This window comes from Scaptodrosophila lebanonensis, unplaced genomic scaffold, assembly GCF_003285725.1.
Source record: "Scaptodrosophila lebanonensis strain 11010-0011.00,11010-0021.00 unplaced genomic scaffold, SlebRS2 tig00000053-arrow-pilon, whole genome shotgun sequence".
Taxonomy (NCBI): domain Eukaryota; kingdom Metazoa; phylum Arthropoda; class Insecta; order Diptera; family Drosophilidae; genus Scaptodrosophila; species Scaptodrosophila lebanonensis.
In genome coordinates, this window is record NW_022060548.1 from 8,910,783 (window position 1) to 8,929,792 (window position 19,010).

Below are 19,010 nucleotides of genomic sequence, written 5' to 3' on the forward strand. Positions count from 1 at the left end.
GTTCACGCACACAGCACCAGCTTGTTCGCATTTAAGTGTTTGTGGGTTTTTATGTCTTGTTGATGGCTTTTTGCTTTTGTGTGTGTGTGTGTTTCGATGACGTTTTAATGGGCACCGCAAGTGGGTTGGTCGTTTCGGGCGCCTGCCGTTTGCCGCTTCCAGCTTGCAACTGCAACTTCAGCTCGATGGCTGCGCGTGCGCAATGTCAAAACTGCAGCAGCAACAACAACTCGGCTGCAACGCCAGCTTCGAGTTAAATTGAAGTTGTTGGCGGCTGTGTTGGAATGCGGAACATAAAAGTTTGTTTTTGTGACATTGTTATTTTGTTGTTGCCATTGGTTCTTCGATTATGACTCAAATGTGCACCTAATGACACACATAAAACAAACACACCACTGTGCAGCAAATTAATTAGCTGTCATTAAATTGTTGGTTTGTTGTTGGTTTGCTGCGTACTCTAAACTGTTTGAAGTTAATGGTCGGTATATATAGTATGAGGGTTGCAATGACAAAAGCATTTACGATCGCCGGAATTTAATTTTTTAAAAGTCGCGTATACGACGAGAATCTATTATTCATGTTGTAATATGTACTTAAAACTAACCGATTCAGCCATGCGTAGTTAGCGGCGATATTTCAAAAATGCTGGACAGGGAGAAAGTGCCGGACCTGTTCATGTTTCTAAATTTCTCCTAATTATGCAACGCAGTGGGCTTTTTTTTTATAAAAAAAAGGGGAAAAAATAGTAAACGATATAATATATATTTTTTAATATATAATTATTATGTTTTTTTTTTATACATTTTAATTAAATGTTTTACTTCCTTCTTGTTTATTTATTTTAATTGCATTTTTTTTATTTAGTTTATTTATTTAAGTTATTTAATCATCTATTTTGTAGTCAATTTTTTTAATATATTTATTAATTATATATTTTTTATTCTAAAAATACATTAATATTTAAAAATAGGTTTACTTATTGTATTTATTATGTTTTTTAATTTATACATTCTAATTAAATATTTTGCTTCTTTTTTATTTATTTATTTTCATTGCATTTATTTATTCAGATGATTTATTTAAGTTATTTATTCATTTATTTTATAGTCAATTTTTAAATAATTTTTTTAAACAATATATTTTTTATTTTAAAAATACTTTATTATTTGAAAATAGTTATTCTTATTACATTTATTATGTTTTTTTATTTATGCATTCTATTTAAATATTTTACATCTTTTTTATTTATTTATTTTCATTGCATTTTATTCATTTAGTAGGATTTTTGAAAGTTATTTATTCATTTATTTTAGAGTAAATTTTTTAATAGTTTTTTGAAAAATTATATATTTTTTATTCTGTATTTATTTTTTTAATGTTTATAGCAGCTCCTCAGCTTGCAATAAAATCGTTTGACAATGCGCTGCATATTAGATATATGAGGCATCTTTCTTAAAGCCTCTCTACTTTGAAAGGATTTTTAGATGATTTTAAAAAAATGCGGCTTTAAATTATTTTTAAATCAAATAGCCATGACTGTTACAACGATTATCTACCACAGCACATACTACATCTATCCAAAGTCTAGATAAATCTAGTTAGCTTTGGAATTCCTCAGTCGCTTGCTTTCTCTGCCTGGCTTTATCTTTTGTAAGTATTTCAATCTTTCTCAATTCTTTTGGCTAATTCACACTAAATAAACCAAACAGAGAGGAGATGAAGATGCTGTGAATGCTGCTATTCATGTCTCTCTGCCTGTTTTCTTTTGTCTCTTCTTGTTGTTCTTCTTCTTCGTCGTCGTCTACTACTGCCTCGTCTTTTTCTTTGCATTCTTCTTGACGTCTGCGACACGATTGCGGCAACAACAGCATCAGCATCAGCAACAGCAACAACAATAATAACAACAACAATTGCAGACGTAGTAGGTCTGCATCGGGCATTGGAATGTGGCAGTGCCACTTTACACCCTTCTTTCTTTGTCTGGGCTAAGCTACAACAACAACAACAGAAGCAACAACAGCAACATCAGTAGCAACAACAATATCGTCTCTCTGTCGCTGCAGCTGTTGCTACGAGTTTATGGACAACAGAGTTGAACATTTTACGGCATGTTAACTGTCTCCGGTATAAACGCATAAAACAAATGAGGGCGCGCGCCCGGCCAACCAAATGCTGCCGGGGCCGGGGCCGGGGCTGGGTCTGGGGCTGAGGCCGGGACCAAGACCGGCCGGCCGGCCGGCAAACGGCGGGGTGTAGCAATTAATCACTTTTGCCGCAGAGAGGGGGTTGCGGGGCAACGAAAGCCAAATCAGCTCAACTAACCGACCGATGGACGGTCGGACAGACGGACGGACCGACCAACCACCCAGCCCGCCCGTCTCATTTTTATTTTTATGAATTGTTACGAAAATGTTAATTGTTACATTATTTCGTTTGTTACATCATTGCTGCTACAACCATAAAAACCGACATTAAGAGGAAAACGCGGCCAGCGCCGTTTTTGAGAGAGCAGTGGATGAATGCGAATGCGTGCGTGAGTCTCACTCATCGTTCTTCAACGGAAATAAACTTTATTGCACCAATATTTCCAACAGCAGCTATATAACAAAAGCTTCCGATTTCTATAAAACTACAGAGAAAAGTCATGCTCCATTATAAAACTCATTAATATTCATTTTCATTATAATACCATAATAAAATACATGTTTTTGCTAACACGTGGGATTGTGCACAGATCCTTTGCATGGCAGCTATACTATAAAACATAGTGCACTGATTTCGATGGAACTTCAAAATATAACCAGAGACTAAACAAAACATAAAAGTATTTAATTTAGTCATTATAACTATATAAACAAAGAACTGATTCCAGAATGGTTTTTGCACTGATCGTTCCTACAGCAGCTATATAAAATAATGAAGAAACATATGATGTAATTTAAACTTGGTCTGCATATGAATAAGATAAGTCTGCATGCCAAATATTGTGTTCCTAGCTGTTACGGTTTTATAGTTCTCGATGTTCATACAGACAAACATATATGTATCTAAATAGAAATTTGAAAAATTATTCAAACCAATTGGAAATCAAATTGTAATTGAGCTTAGAAAAATATATTAACAAATGTAAATAGGAAAATCTCTTCACATCGTATAATTATCAATACTGGAAATATGGAGAACACAAAAGTCACCCCATCAGGTAAATAATTCATATGCTACGCACCAAATTATTGGGTACTGCCCAAAAACTACTAATTGCCATAACATTTTATCCCCTTTTCCTATACTGTATAGATTTTACATTAAATATTCGTTACGTCTTTAAATGCAGTTCGGAAAAAATAATTATAGAATCGTTTACGTATAAAAACAATTATTAATAATGTTTTTGATTTATAATGATGCTAATCTCCTCCGTATTTTCAAGAATAGTAAACAAGAAAACATATAAATAATAAAAATTGTTTTCGTGAATGTGCGTATTCGTGACGCACTTTGTGTCACGCGCACACCTCTAGTTTAATAGTTCCGAGCTGTTCCGAGCAGCGAGAAACGTGACAGCAGTCAACCATCAATCACACGCACAAAACGGAAATAAATATAGAAACGAACATACGTATGTACATGTATGAATACAAGTATATACATATGGATGTATGTATATATGTGATACAGCCTGTAGAACGGAAGTGCGTCTAATTGAGCAACTGACAGAATGTGCGCGTCTGTTGCTCGAGAACAACTGCAACAACAAGAACAACAACAACAGGGACAGCAAAAACAGCAGCAGACAGACAGGAGGCCACCAAGCCAACCAGGAACCAGAAAGCAAACAAATAGAGCTCTGTGCTTTCCCTTCACCACAATCTGATAAACTTTGAGGGCGCTTTGGTTCTTATGACATCGGTAAAGTAATAGTTTTCTCAGAAATCCATTTATATCAGGCCGATTTCATCATAAAAAAGATATTGACAAACTATGTAAATACTCTTCGTACATTCCTTGAATCACCAGATATGCTCATGTCTCCGAAAAGAAATCAATTATTTAATAAGTGTGGTAAGTAAAGACCCTTGTTTGTAGTCTCCGGGAAAATCAGGACAATATTTATTTATTATATCACCTTAATATTTGCGCTGCTATGAAATCGCTAGAAAGCATAGTTTTGGGTCATTCCGGACATTATAAGCCCTGATTCGTCTATATAATAAAACAGATTACAAATTGTTTGCATTTATTGAAGCTTTAACGAACGATAATTGCAGAAAGTACATAGCTTTTCACTTAAATAGACACACTTTTTGGAAAGCACATCTCTTAACAATAAATTACTATAAATTAAAAGTCTGCAAATATATCCAATATATCACTTTTGTACCCGTATGTTTCTTTAGTGATACTTTTATCGATAATGAATTGGAATTTGGGATAGTCTAATAATTACAAAAAGTATTTAAAGTTTTGTTAAAGATATAATATGTATAATACAGGGTGCGACATCTATTATGTCGGTATGTAAATATTCGATAACTTTGTCATTAGTGAATCGATTGACTTGAGTAGAACATTGTTGAAAACCTCAGTTCAAGAAATTCTACAGAACCAAATTAAATAAAAATATCTCATACTTGAAAATCGGTTGTTTATTATTCAAAGATATTCAATGTTTACATACCGACATAAAAGGTGGCGCACCCTGTATAGTTTTAGATAAGTGTGACCGTTTTATGTATTCAGTTTATTATTCCTTTCATTCTGTTCTCTTAAGTGTGATCCTTAATACAAGCCAATTAATGCTATCGACAAATATCTCATAATATTGAAGTTTTGAAACTCAATTCAACTCGATTACTTTATATTAAGTAATATACCCTTTTTCCCATTGGATACGGGGTACAAAAATCTAATTACAATTGTTAATTGTTAATACATACATAGTATATATGTATATACTATATCAGGATTAGTTTTTAGATCCTAACTGAACTATTTCAAGCATATCCCATTTTCTTTTAATATACGATGATAAGATGAAATTATTAAATGGTAAAGCTACATTAATAAAACATTACCGCTTGAGCTCGAGTATTAAAGCATATAGTCTGTATAACGATTTATTTTTGATGTGCTTCACACTAGAATTGTTTTTGGATATTAACGCATAACTTCGAACTAGTTCTGGCCAAACTGACACAGTTCTAGGAAAGCAATAGACCCGGTCCCGCCCCTTCCGACAAAGTACATTCGGCGTGTTGCTCTCGAGACAGTTTGACTCTTTGGCTTTAAGATGGCAGGCGGCAGCAGAGGCCGCTAACGTCGTGGTCTTTGACTAAGTGACTGACTGACTGACAGCGAACACGTACTCGTGCCTCTTGATGTTGCAACGTGTTGCAACATGGGCGCATCACTGAGGCAGGCAGGCCAAGAGGAGAAGAAATCCATTAAAAATGTTGAGAAATGTGCACAAAATATGCAATGAATTCTTTCTTCTGCTGCCACTTATTCCGTCTACATTGTCTATGGTTGGGTCTGCGTTCTGCGGTCCGGGACTGGACATTCCAATTCTTGGCATTCAATGTCTTCATTGGATGCCAACGGAATGTGGCATTTATGAGACATGAAGCTGCAAACTTTGAGTTACTTTTTAAGCAGCAGTTGTAACACTAAGTAACGAAAGGTTGCACATAGGCCTTGAGAAGAGACATCAGAACTATTTTTATACTTCAAGTTAAATAGTATTGCACTTGTAGAATATATATGTTTTAGAATATAAGAATTGGTTATAGGAATTACAAATTGATAGAGTTCATTCTTTTAATATTACTGGAGAAAATTAGAAATTTTCGACTTCGAATTTTATTTCAAAATTTCAAATATAATAAACTATTCCGCCAGCACATTTAATAATAAAATTATTCATTAAAAATATGTATATTCAATATTTATGATATTGTGTTTGAGATATTCGAACGCATATTTAAGAACATTTTAAAAATACTTTAAAAAGAAAAGTATTTTAAGATGTTCGCTACGAATATTTTACATTAAAATATCATCATTAATTATTTTATTCTTTTAGGGAATGTACCCTTAGAGAAGACCAAAAAGAAGAAAGTGGCTTTGGCAGGGTCAATTATCTAACAGATACTAAATTTGACTGAAACTGAAAGTGTTATCTTCGAGATCGTTTTAAATTTGAGTTTTCAGCTTGGAATAAAAATTGGAAAGGCGAGTTACTATTCCAACTGCTTAGTCACTTCAATCGTGTGGCAAGGAGTTCCTTGGACCTAGAGTTACAGCTGATTGGTTATAATAATTTGCGCAACTATCGCTTAAATTCTCAAATGATTAACCGATATATAAATGTGAAAATATAGCTAATATGTATTTACCTGAAAAGCATGGTCATACTTATTTCCACCACATTTAAAGTAAGTCTAAGGAATAATTTAAAAGATAATACGTTGCTTAAAAGTGATTTAATCATGCCACGCACCATTCGATAGCTATGCGTGTACAAATGTTTTGTCTGAGTGTTTTGTTATACATACATATATGTATCTTTAGAATTTAGTCTAGAACTCATGCCTAGCAGCGTCTGCTGCTCCTCTAATGGCTTCCGCACGGCTTCAAAGCCAAGTGGATACACATATGTATGTACATATAGTTATATAGATAGATAGATAGATATGTAAGTTGGTATGCATTTCTAAATGTGCAATTGCACTGCACAAATCGCATGCCACATGCTGCTCCCCACCCCGTCCCCATTCCTGTCCCCGTTCCCTGACGATGTCATCGTGGTCGCGACTGTTAGCTCCAGCATGAAATGCCCAGACGGTGAGTGTGTGCAGCAATTGAGTGACTGATGCGGTTCCGTCTGTCCATCGGTCCTGATGTCGATTGTCGTCGTCACACAGTGGACTAGCAGCGGTTTTAACTCGCCAAAACTTTGTAAAGCCCAAGCCAACTTAAATTAGTTGAATCATTTAAAGTGGCTTCTGTTAATCAGACATTCGAAAAGTTTTCACTATTATTTATAGTTTTTGGAGGCAAAATTACACTTTTTATAACTTTCCTATAGTTATTTAATAAACTACTGCTGACTGCTAAAATGTTATTATTGCCGTGAAATTACGCTCAGGTAAGTGTTTAATTTTTATATTTTCAAAATAAAGATCAAAACCTTTACGGATATCTCTTCATTTCAACAAAAAAAAGTTGAACTGAAAATTTAAAAAAAAATCTATTCTGTTTCAGCCTTTAAATTTTAAATAGTAAATGAAATCCTTAGCTGTTGATTTCAAGTACGGATCAGACATATGTCCTTTAATCTTGTTTTTTTTAAGCAATAACTGTGCTTCTTCCAACTCAGTTATTTCATCTATCTATCATCTTTATAACGATATGATATTAAATATATTTACATAAAGAAGTTAATTTCAACATTCTTGAACATTTTAAAGTTGGAAATACATAATTTTCAGCAATACTTTCTCCATCACTTTACATTTATTTTTTCTGGAACTGAAACCCCAAAGCCTGCACTATTGTAGTATACCTTATTCTATATTATTATAATTTCTATAGTTCTCTATAGGTTTAGCCACTGTGCATCGTCGACGCCGTCTTCGTTTCGCTATATAGGAAAGTTTTTGTAATCTAGACGATTGGACAGTTGAGACGGGACAGGACAGCTAGACGGCCGTCCAGCGCTGCCAAGTTTCAAGTTATTGTTGTAGAGTTGTCGCCGATATTATGGTTGTTGTAGTTCTGGTTGTTGTTGTTAAGACAGACGCGCCATTTGTTACACATTATTTAGCATTAACAATCAAATCAGCATAAATTTCTCAAGAAATTCCGTTATAGGGCGACCCCGGTCGCTCGCCTTGTGGCATTCAATGGAATGTGACACAAATTAAGCGCAGAGAGTAGAGTAAAAGACGAAAAACAAATACAAACATATGAACATATTTTTGTAAAAAAAAAAAAAAACAAAACGAGCTAAGAAATTATCTTTATATGAGTCGAAGCTATATACCCTTTAATGGAGCTTACAAGAAAATCATTGATGTTTTATTTGAAAGCCTGGATGCAGATAGAACTGGTAAACGAACGATAGTGACGCTGTTCGATCATTGATAGCGATGACCGATATTCGATCAATTCTGTACTATCGATATATCGTTCCATTTTCTGAAGTGAAACTTCTTAAGGGCTTTGAATGCTGGATCGGCAACGTTTTCTGTGACGAAACCAATAGCACTATTCATTTTTTATCTATATAGAAAGCGGTTTTGTATTCATTTTCTAGTTAATTTTGCACATGCCTTAGCTGGGTTTCTAATCATTTATAGTGAGTTTTCTAGCACTTTTTTAGTGGACTTTCTTGCTATTTATAGCGGATTTTCTACCAAAATTTATAGTAATTTTTGAGGATTCTTTTCCACTTTCTACCTACTTATAACTGCAAAAGCAAAATATATGTACATTAGCCATCAATCATTGTTCAGTAATTATAACCAATCTAAAAAAAATCAACTCAAAAAAGTTCGCCAGCAATGCAGGAACTTCGTTTCGGACTCAATCAAAGTCGCTTGAACCCGAACAAAAAAAACGTAATTTAGGCAACATCTAAAGAAAACTTCGTCATATTATCGCTAGTGGATTAAATGCCATTGGCAAAAATGTGTGGACAATAGGGAGCGAAACGGCTACCCTTCTTCCTTCTGGGCATTACAAACTTACACTCTAAATGCAATATCGCCTACAATTTTCAATAAAGGGTATACAAACGTTAACTTACCTCTTTTTCTCTCTAGTTGTTGCTGACGGTTGTTAATGAAGCGCAGCTCCAAAATGTTAATTGTTTGTTTGTATAGGTGTGTGAGTAGGGGGGGAGGAGGAAGAGTAGTCGGCGCGCTCAAAAATGTATCTTTTGTTGTTTATAATTTTGAAACACGTTTGATTAGGTGCGTTTGATTGTTGCCTTTGTATGTTGCCGTGTTGTTGTTACTGTTGCTGTATGTTGTTGTTGTTGTCGTAGGCTCGTTACATGCAACAACAACAACCACAAACAAACGACTCGATATGCCTGTTTAGTTTACTTTCTTCTTCTCATTAGTCTCTCGCAGTCTCTCGGCAATGGTCGTCACCTTCCTTGCGCCAATTGTCAAAGATTGTTATTGGAAAAGGAAAAAAACGCATAGAACGTGACTCGCGAGAGAGCAACAGGGAAAGCGAGAGAGGATACGAAGTATGAGGGAATAGAAATGGACGCCGCTTCTGTCTTTTGATGTTGTCGTCTTCTACCACTCACTCGGATTGTGCTTTTATTCTACGTCAGTATCGACGTCTTCCTCTTCTTACTTCTTCTGCTTTGCCTTTGTTGTTGTTGTTGTTATTTTCTAACTTTGACTAGCAATTTGATTTATTTAGGTTATCATTTTTTAAATATCTTATTTTATTGCTACTTTCGCCACTGTTGCATTTTTTCTTATTATTATTTTCTTTGCTCTCTGGCTCGACGTTGTTGTTGAAATTTTCTCTTGTATTTCTCTTCAAATGATTTTTTCACTTCACATTTTCATTTCATTTGGTTTACAGATTGCACTTCTTTTTCATTGATTTTCACATGATTTTTATTTGTAGTAATACTTTGATTTCACGTGACTTCATTTAGATTCATGATCTGCAAGGAGAGAAGAAAATGGTAAAATTTAATAAGTCTAGTATACTTTCGACTCATCAAATAGAGATCGAACTTATATTAATTTGCTTAGAGCAGTGAAAATGTACAAATTTGTTTACATTTTCTGGTTTTATTTTTAAAATAACTTGTTACAAAACTTCTTACGTTTTTAACACTATAAATATATTTTTATATTTTCAAACATGTTTAAATTCACTTTCTAAAACAGCTGCGTGAAAACTAGAAAAATATAATAAATTTAATACATATTTATATTAATTTAAATACATACATAAATGATTGAGTTTTACTAGCTTTCATTCAGAGTATTAATTTACTTTATATATATATATGTATATATATATATATCTTTTGGTGTATACATGTATACGTAGATCGGTAATGCAAACACCACCTCAACTTAAATTTCCTCTCCATTTACTGCAAATTCAAACATAAGGTACAGTCTGCATGTTGCCTCTATTAGGTCTCTTTTTTTGTAAACTCGTCCATATGCGAATCTCCTTGGGGAATTAAGAATCGCACTCAATGCCTATCGTGCCCATAAACAATTCAATTAGAGGCGAGCCCATACTCAAAAAAGAGGGGGGAAAAACCAGAAACACATAATAGTAAATGGCAAGCTTTCGCGCCAAAAGGAAACTCCAAGTTTTATCAAAACTAACGACGAGTTATTACAACATCAACACCACAGAAATGCTATAAGTTTTTGTTTGTATGCCGCATAAAATGCCAGTAAACTTTTGTTTTGGCACTAAAAGGCCACGCCTTTCCGGCAGCAGCAGCAAAAACAACCATAACTAAAGGCAACGGCAGCAAAAGTGCAGCCAAAATGTAAAGAATGGAAGCAAAGCAAGAAAAATATTTGTAAAAAAAAAGGAGCCCAAAAAACACAGACAGACAGAAAACACAGTCAAGCATCAAAGCCGCTTCCCAGTCCCAACTCCTCTGCCACCTCACCCATCCCCCTATTCCCACTATCCCTTCATATCCCATTCTATCCCATGCACCAATATAAACGAGGCCAGACAAGCCAGCCAGCCAGGCAAGCCAAGTCACGTGGGGTGTTGTGTGCGGCACGCGAAACGCCGCAAAAAGTGTAAAAACGGCACACGAAAAGCAATAATAATAACAACAACAACAAAAGAAGCAACAGCAAAAAGTGCAAAGCTGCTGAAGTTGAAGTTAAATTTTTGAAATAAATAAATAAATTAGTTGATATTTTTTGCAGTCGTTTTTTCCCCTGTCTGTGTTTATTTCTTAATTGCCAGTCAGTAATTTGCAACGCTTTAAATGCCAGTTGTATTTTGTGCTTGCATTTCGTTTTTCGGCTAAAATTTATTTTGGTCAAGACAACAAATAAACACACGCACACATACAAACCTGAACAGCCACACATACATACATATACGCTGCCCCAGACGGCAAAAATACGAGACATGCAAAAAAAAAAGTAAAACGAGTCGTATAGAATGGGATGCAATCGACTCTGCTATACCCTGTAGTCGGTTCGACAAACACAAGTATGTACAAGTATATTATTTTATTATTAAATTTGGTTCAATTTGACTTTAAATTTAAACTAAATTTTTTTAATTGAGCTTAAATTAAAATGCACAAATAATAAAGTTGCTTACAACTTTACGTTCGAATTCCAAGAAATTAGGAGTTAAAATAATACATCTGTAGCGGAGAAAAAATGTACAGAACTCTTTCCTATTTCGACTTCGATTAAATATTCGGAATCGAATTTGCTAACTTGCTATTCGGTTTCAAACGAAAACAAATAAATAAATATATATATATATATATATATATATATATATATATATATATAAATATATATATATATATATATATATATATATATATATATATATAAATATATATATATATATATATATATATATATATATATATATATATATATATATATATATATATATATTAAATTAAATCAACAAAAATATATTAAAATAACATATATATATGTATGCATTTCACACCTCCTTTTGGCTGTTACAAAAAGGGTACGTCGTTTAATAACGTGAGAATCCATCAAACCTATCGGGTACAGGGTATAAAAGAGCGCCGACAGCGACAGCATGCAAGGCAGCATACAACGCTGACGTCGACTGCGCAAAAGAAGCGCAGCGCAGCGCAACGAAACGCAGCGTAGGCGACGACGGCGCAGCAACCCTCGAGATGACGTTGACCCCGAATGAATGTGTGAAATAACGATGACGACAACGACAACGACGAATGTGTATGAAAACAAAGTGGAATCTAATAACAAAACACGGCAAGTGCGAGCGAGCGAGCAAGAGAGAAATGCATGACAGAAAGTGGCTGTTATTGATGTGTTGTTGTTTCTGTGAGCAGCGCGTCTGCGTTTTACGGATAGACGTGTAAAACGCAATGCGTATAAAAACATGAAGACGACAGGACGATAGTGGCGTCGTTGAAGCTGCGGCTGCCGCCCGACAGGCAAAGAGAGCGCGTTGAGAGAGATAGAGAAAGAGCGCGCATGTGCGCTGAAAGCAAGCAACAAAATTAAGCTAAACGAGCGTACCAAAATAACAACAGAATAGAACGAAGGAAGAACGGCATAACAAAAACAGAGGCTGCCAGGCAGCAGCAGAAGAGAGGGTTTATGTGTGTGTGTTTGTTTCAGACAAGCGCGCGTGATAAGGGCTGACGGAAACTACGCAAGCAGCAAAAACAACAACAACTAGTGGTAACAATTTTGTGTAGTACGACGAGTAGAATGTTAAAATCGCGCAAGCCAGCTCTTCTACACCCTGTACCCGCCCCTTTTTCAGACATATTCTGCTGGACCGATCGTTCCTATAGCGGCTATGTACATAGTATACCTGTAAATAGGTATATACATATGTACATTCATACACATACATATAAAATATTTATACCTTTAGGGATAAAAATTTCGATTATACCCTGCAATCCTGCGGATGCAGGGTATATAAACCAATAACATAAATAATATATTATTTTTTTGCAGACGAACGTTGCTGCAACGATAAAGCCGATGCCTGCAAAAGCGCAGCGGCTACACAAATACATACATACATACATATGTATGTATGCACATCCCCAAACGAACAGCGCTTATGAATGAAAATGCAGCAAAGTGCATTTGTGCGTGTGTGTGTCTGTTGGATTTGCAACTGCAGGCGCGCAAGTGGACGTGAGACAGACAGACAGAGAGGCAGACTGAGAAACGACGACGCTGACGACGATGTAATTGTGGTACAGTGACTACCAAAATAGTAGTGCAACGCACACCTACATACACACGCGCAGGCATACAGAGAAAATGTTGTAAACGGTTTGTAAGTCTGCTTCTTGTTGTTGCTGCTGCTGTTCCTGGTGGTGGTTTGAGTTGTAAAAAACGCAATATTTTGGATGTGTGTGTGTGTTTAGTGTAAGGAGTTGCCAAAGAGTAGTAGTAAATTGTAGTACGCTAAATAGTAGTAAAATTGTAGTAAATAGTAGTGTAGTAAATAAAAGTGAATGATATCACAAATGTTACGCGTAAGGGTTAGTTTTTTGCATGAGTGTGGTCATGGAGCAAACCAACCGTTAAACTTGAGCTATAAAAGACAAAAGATTAAATACATTTTAAATTTTTTTCCAAGAAATATAATTCTAGTACTTAATTGCCTTTGTATACATCTTTTATTATTTTTTGGGGCAATGGGAATTATTACACAAATTTTACATTTGAATATTCAATGTTTTTATTTTCAAAAAAATTTCCGCAAATATTACATAAATTAAATAATTTTAATTTTTTACAAAATTCATTGATTTTCCAAAAGATGTAAAGAAGATTTTTTTTATAATTAAAAATTTTATATTAGGTTTATCAAAGTATGTAACAGGCAGACGAAGTGGGCTTCTGCGACCCCATAGGCAACATAAGTTTGGTTTTTTTTCTCCCCCTAGTATCAACAATTTCAAGAATTTCTATAAATCTCTATCTCTGTTTCAAATTTCATCGATATCAGTTAAATCTGAGAAAAATTATTAGCGAAAATCGTATGTAACATTCCCTTCGTTTCTTAACATCGCATTTCTTTTAATAATGTACGATGTATGTACATATAACAACATTTATTAGAATTTTGTAATATTGTTCAAGTTTTTGTGACAAATAATTGTCTCTCTAAGGAAGCTATAGGAAGCTATTTCAAATGTGTTTTTATCCGCCCATTCTTTATTGAAGTGCACCTGCATCCGCATTTATTCATTATGTGTTTAAGCTGTTTTCGATTAGGCACTAATGGTCGTAAATGCACTGCATGCGTCCATTGTAGAAACACATTTACATACGTACATTGTACATACATACATACTTACTGACATACATATGTATGTTTTTCTGCTCATATACTTTAGCATCAAAAAAAGTGCCGCCTAATTAAAAAGCCATTAAAACTAAAGCCCGGCCTATGCACGCTAATAAAAACATAAAATTGCAAATGCAGTCTGCAACAAAAACAAGCATCAGCCAAACAACGCTAAAATTAATTACCTCACGAAACAAACAGCAACGAAAACAACAACAAACGGCAGCGGCAACAACAATACAAGAGCAGCAATAATAAGTGCAACAAAAATGTGGCCGGTCGGTTCGTCGCGCACGCCACACACACACACACACGCATACGAAAGCGGAACAGCATGGAAATGTGGCTAAAAATAAACTTTTGCAACAATGTTGCAAAGACAGACAGTCGACGAGACTACAACAACAAGAACAAAAGCTACGAACAAACAGAAGAGCCATCAACCTAAAAAAGACAACACAGACACAGACTAAAAAGCAGGGCAGACGTCTTACTACGTCCTACTCCACTCTCTCTCACTCACTATCTGTTATTCTCATATTCTCTCTCTTGCTCTATCTATCAGCAGTCACTCTCAGTCTGTCTGTTTGTCTTTTTGCCAGACTGTCTCTTTGTGAGTGTGTGTGTCTGTGGCGTTCCATTGTTTGGGGAGGGTTTGGCGGCGGAAAGGAGTTGGAGAGAGTAATGAAAATGATGGTAATGAGAGAGAGGAGCAGAAAAGGGCGTAGACAAGAGGCTGAAGGTGGGGAGGTGGGGAGGTAGGGAGAAGGACAGGACAGCAATGAGCACAACGAACCTTTTGGCCACCACTAATCGCTAAATTTACGAGTACAGTTAAAATAAAATCATAAAAATGCCTTTTTCCCATTTCAGTTGTGGTTGTTGTTTTGTGTGTTTCTCATAGACTCAAGGCTCTGCTACTTCGCTTTGGATTTACATGATGTTGCTTGATGAAGAAACGGAGGCAGCAGTCACAAACAACAACAAAAGCAACAAACAGGATACATAGGCAAAACAGCAATAACAACAAGAAGAACAACCTAAGACGCAGAAATTTCCACGAAACACTTGAAATAACTTCCCGCGCATACGTACACACACACGCACACACATACATACATACATATGTATAAACATGTGCACATGCATACATACATACATACATTCGTTAAACAAACACTGTGAGACCTCCAAAATAGCAATTGATTCGTTTTAAAATTTACTCAAATTAAGTTTAAAGTTTTATGTCGTAAGAATATGACAAAAGTTTAAAATTCAGTTTACATTTGAAACATAGAATAATTCATACAAAATAAATTCATTTATTTTCTATTTTAAATACATACATTTTATATAGGTTTCGTTCTCTCAAAACTATTCACATAAATAATAATAAATTAAACAAATGTATGTATGAATTAACTTCACAACGCTTTACTATTTTTAGGAAAAATCCAACTAAATCTTCGCCAGTCTTTCTGTTTTAAGCCCTCATTCGAGTTGGGACTGTACAGCAAACAGGGCTTCGAGGCTAAGGCAAAAGGCTGAAGCTGGCCAGGAGCAACAGCAGAGAGTCGGCAGAGAGGCTCGTGTGTGTGTATATCGGTGTGTATGTGTGTATTTGTGTGCGTTTCAGAGACGCTGCAGGGAAAAACCCAAGACAAAAAACTCGGTTCCGTCTTGAATTGAAAGCAATGTGCGACCGACCAACCAACCGGCTGGGTCGGATCAGCTTCATTCGCTCTCGATGTATCTACCGGCTTTTTCCATTTCAATGAAGATGACAGAAACGGCAACAACAACAACTGCAACATCAACTCAGTTAGTAACGACCATAAATTGAAGTTAAAGACAAATCTAAAATGGAACGTTCCAAGCCATTCTTGAAGCATTTTTCTAAGAAATCAGGTGTGGAAAATGGTCAGGTTAAATAAACTGAAAAAAAAATTACCCATAAACGATATTTTAAAAAATGTCAATATCGCAGTTGCTATTCTAAAATGGAGCTGTAATGTGTAATGAATGTTTCAATTTATTCAACATGGAATGGAAAAAAAGCACCCAGTCGCAATTGATTAAGAAAACCTTGCATTTTAATTAAACATGGAAAATATCATAGAGTCGAGTTTCACAATTCAACTAATATCTCTAAATAGTTTATCCGATCGATGCAAAAATTCAGCTCCTAATAAATTTAAGCTTTAGAATTATTACAGATGTAAGTAGTTTCGAAAGCCACTTGTAGCCAGATTCCAAAGTTCAGAGCTTATGCTGTGATAGTGAACCATTAATCAATTAGGCTTAACATAATGATCTATTAAAACCTCAAATGCGTAATATATGTACATATAGTATATATTTTTTTCGGTATTCTCAAAACAATTGCTATAAACAAATTAAGAAAAGAAAATAAAAAACACAGGGCATTCAAAGGTCGTTCACGGGCGAAAGTACACATTGGTACGCTATAGCGGGGGTGGTGAAGGCGGGGGCAGTGAGAGCGGAACGGCAGAACGATTAGAAAGATAAACAAAATCTAAAACTTAATAACCATTTCAATGGCCAAGGCGTCAATGCGTCAGCAAATCCCAAGCAATAGATATGCACTACAAATACCCACGCATTCCACACACACTCTCACACAGTGAGTTTATCATCTAATGTTTATAAAAATGACTATAAATAGCAGCAAACGCCAGCGCCACCGTTAAAAGGCCGCCCACCCAACGCCAGCAGCAGCGACGTCGATGCCAGCAGCACTAAATGTTTCACACGAACAACAATAAAACAGTTCACACACATACACAAACACATACACATACACGCACTTTATCAAAAAGGTGTCCGAAGCTGCAACATTTTAAATTCCCTCCTTACTCTCACCCCACTAGCCCCCCCCCCCCCCCCCCCACCCACTCATTCAAACTCGATCTATCATCTATCACTCTCTTTCGCTCTCCTTTACACACAATAATAGAAATGCAACCACGTGTGTTGTTTATTATAGCAAAACACACACACATACAGCGATAACAACAATAACTCGAGCAGTAAAACAGAAAATAAATAATACGCGAACGTCAATCCAAAAGGGAATCATTAAAAACAAGAAAAACAAATAACTGCGCAAAGCAAAATACCAAAAAGAATGAAGAATCAAAAAAGAATATCAAAAGTGTCAAAAACAACAACAGCAGCGACAGCGGCTACAGCTACAATAACGGCAACAACTTAAAGTGACAGCATTGCCTCTCGACTGGGTAGGGTGACCAAAACTTGAAATATTTAAAAATAATGAGAATTTTCTTTGATCTGACACGAAAGCAAAAGAAAATACCATGTAGCCATTGATTAAATGCTTTCATTAAAATATTACTTTTATTTTATTTATAAATGTAATTAAATAAATTAAAATTGTATAATATCGTTGATTAAAATTAGGAAACAGTGAGGGAATAAGTCAAATAAATCTTTAAAGATTAAAGAGCCCCTCATTAAAATAACCGGGTTTTAACAAATTAGGGAATCGTATTAGCTTCTAATCACAGTTATGTACTTTAATTACATCATTTAGCACCTATTTTTAAAGTATCTGATAAAAGAAAGTACGCTGATAATAAATTATTGCCATATGAAACTATGCTGGAATTTAAAAAGACGGTCACCCTTGTGTTTCTCAACGTTCATTGTTGTTGTTGATTTCATGTTGTTTTGCTGCTCTTTTTAATGCGTTGCTGGCGTCAATTGTTGATTGGTTACATGAGACTGTGTGTGTATGTGTGTGTGTGAAGACCTCACAAGCACTTTTTGGACGTCGGCCACAGGATAAATTATAAATGATTACGCTTAGATTCGTTGAACGCTTTGATAAGGCCCGACATCGACGTCAAGGTGCCCGTTACGTTAGGCACACATATGTATGTATGTATGTAAAATCCAGCGAGTAGTCGTGAGTGTTGTTCCCTACTCCCTCACGCTTGCCACCTGCTCAAATGTGGCGCCGCCTTATCAACAACAACGCCTTCGCACATTTTAACGTCGCGTTTACGCAAAACATCACATGAAACGACGAGTGGAAAATAGCCAGAAATTATGTCTTAGTGTGTGTGTGTGTGGTATACGCACACATGCATGCATACTTATAAATTGCAGGCGGGCAGGCAGGCAGGCGAGGAAGAAAAGAACTCAACTGAACTGTTGTTTTTATTTTGTATACATCATACTACATACATAATTTTACAAGTGATTCACACGCTCGGGTCCTCAGCGACATATACATACATCGATTTATTTGTACATACATATATAGCGAGCCCCACTTATCTGACAGAAACTGGCGTAAAGTCGTGGAAGTTGGAACCAGCAGGCAGTCGAGCAGCATGCCTGAGTCTAAGGTCCAAGTAAATAATATAACCAGGCATTAACACCACACATGACACACTGCACGCTCTGCCCCACTACCGGCACCGCCAACCAACCAACCACCCACCCACCTATCTGGTCAAATAACAAACAAATATCGTTATGATTATGATTTTCACAATGTGATTTAAATGCTCGTGAAAATGGCAACAACTTTTGGGATGACGTGGTTTTGGCATCTTGTGATAGCAAGACACGTAGGTGTTTGGTTGGTTACTTGGTCGGTTGGTAGTTCTTGGTACCAAATGTGAGCATCGAATTACAATGCCAAGCCAAGAGCAGACCAGTCCAGTTCAGGCTTCAATTGCTAGCGGTTTTGTTGACGCTTACCTGAATACCTGGCTAATTCGATTATATCATGTCGCCGCTGTCTGACAGATTAGGTAACAATTTTATATGCAATAACAACAACAATAATAATAATAACTTGAGCATGCATTGTTTTGTTTTTGTTATTTTTTTGTTTTCCACCTTATCAGCAGACAATGTTGAAAATATAG

At 35.7% G+C, this 19,010-nt stretch overlaps 1 protein-coding gene across 1 annotated transcript in view; it reads right to left on the minus strand.

Moving 5' to 3' along the window:
* Positions 1–9,420, minus strand: part of LOC115623516 (insulin-like receptor) — a 59,360-nt gene extending 49,940 nt beyond the window's left edge. The window contains exon 1 of the mRNA XM_030517896.1: positions 8,810–9,420. The gene's annotated coding sequence lies outside the window, so the exon portion shown is untranslated. The remainder of the gene's footprint in view (positions 1–8,809) is intronic.
* Positions 9,421–19,010: the final 9,590 nt, after the last annotated feature.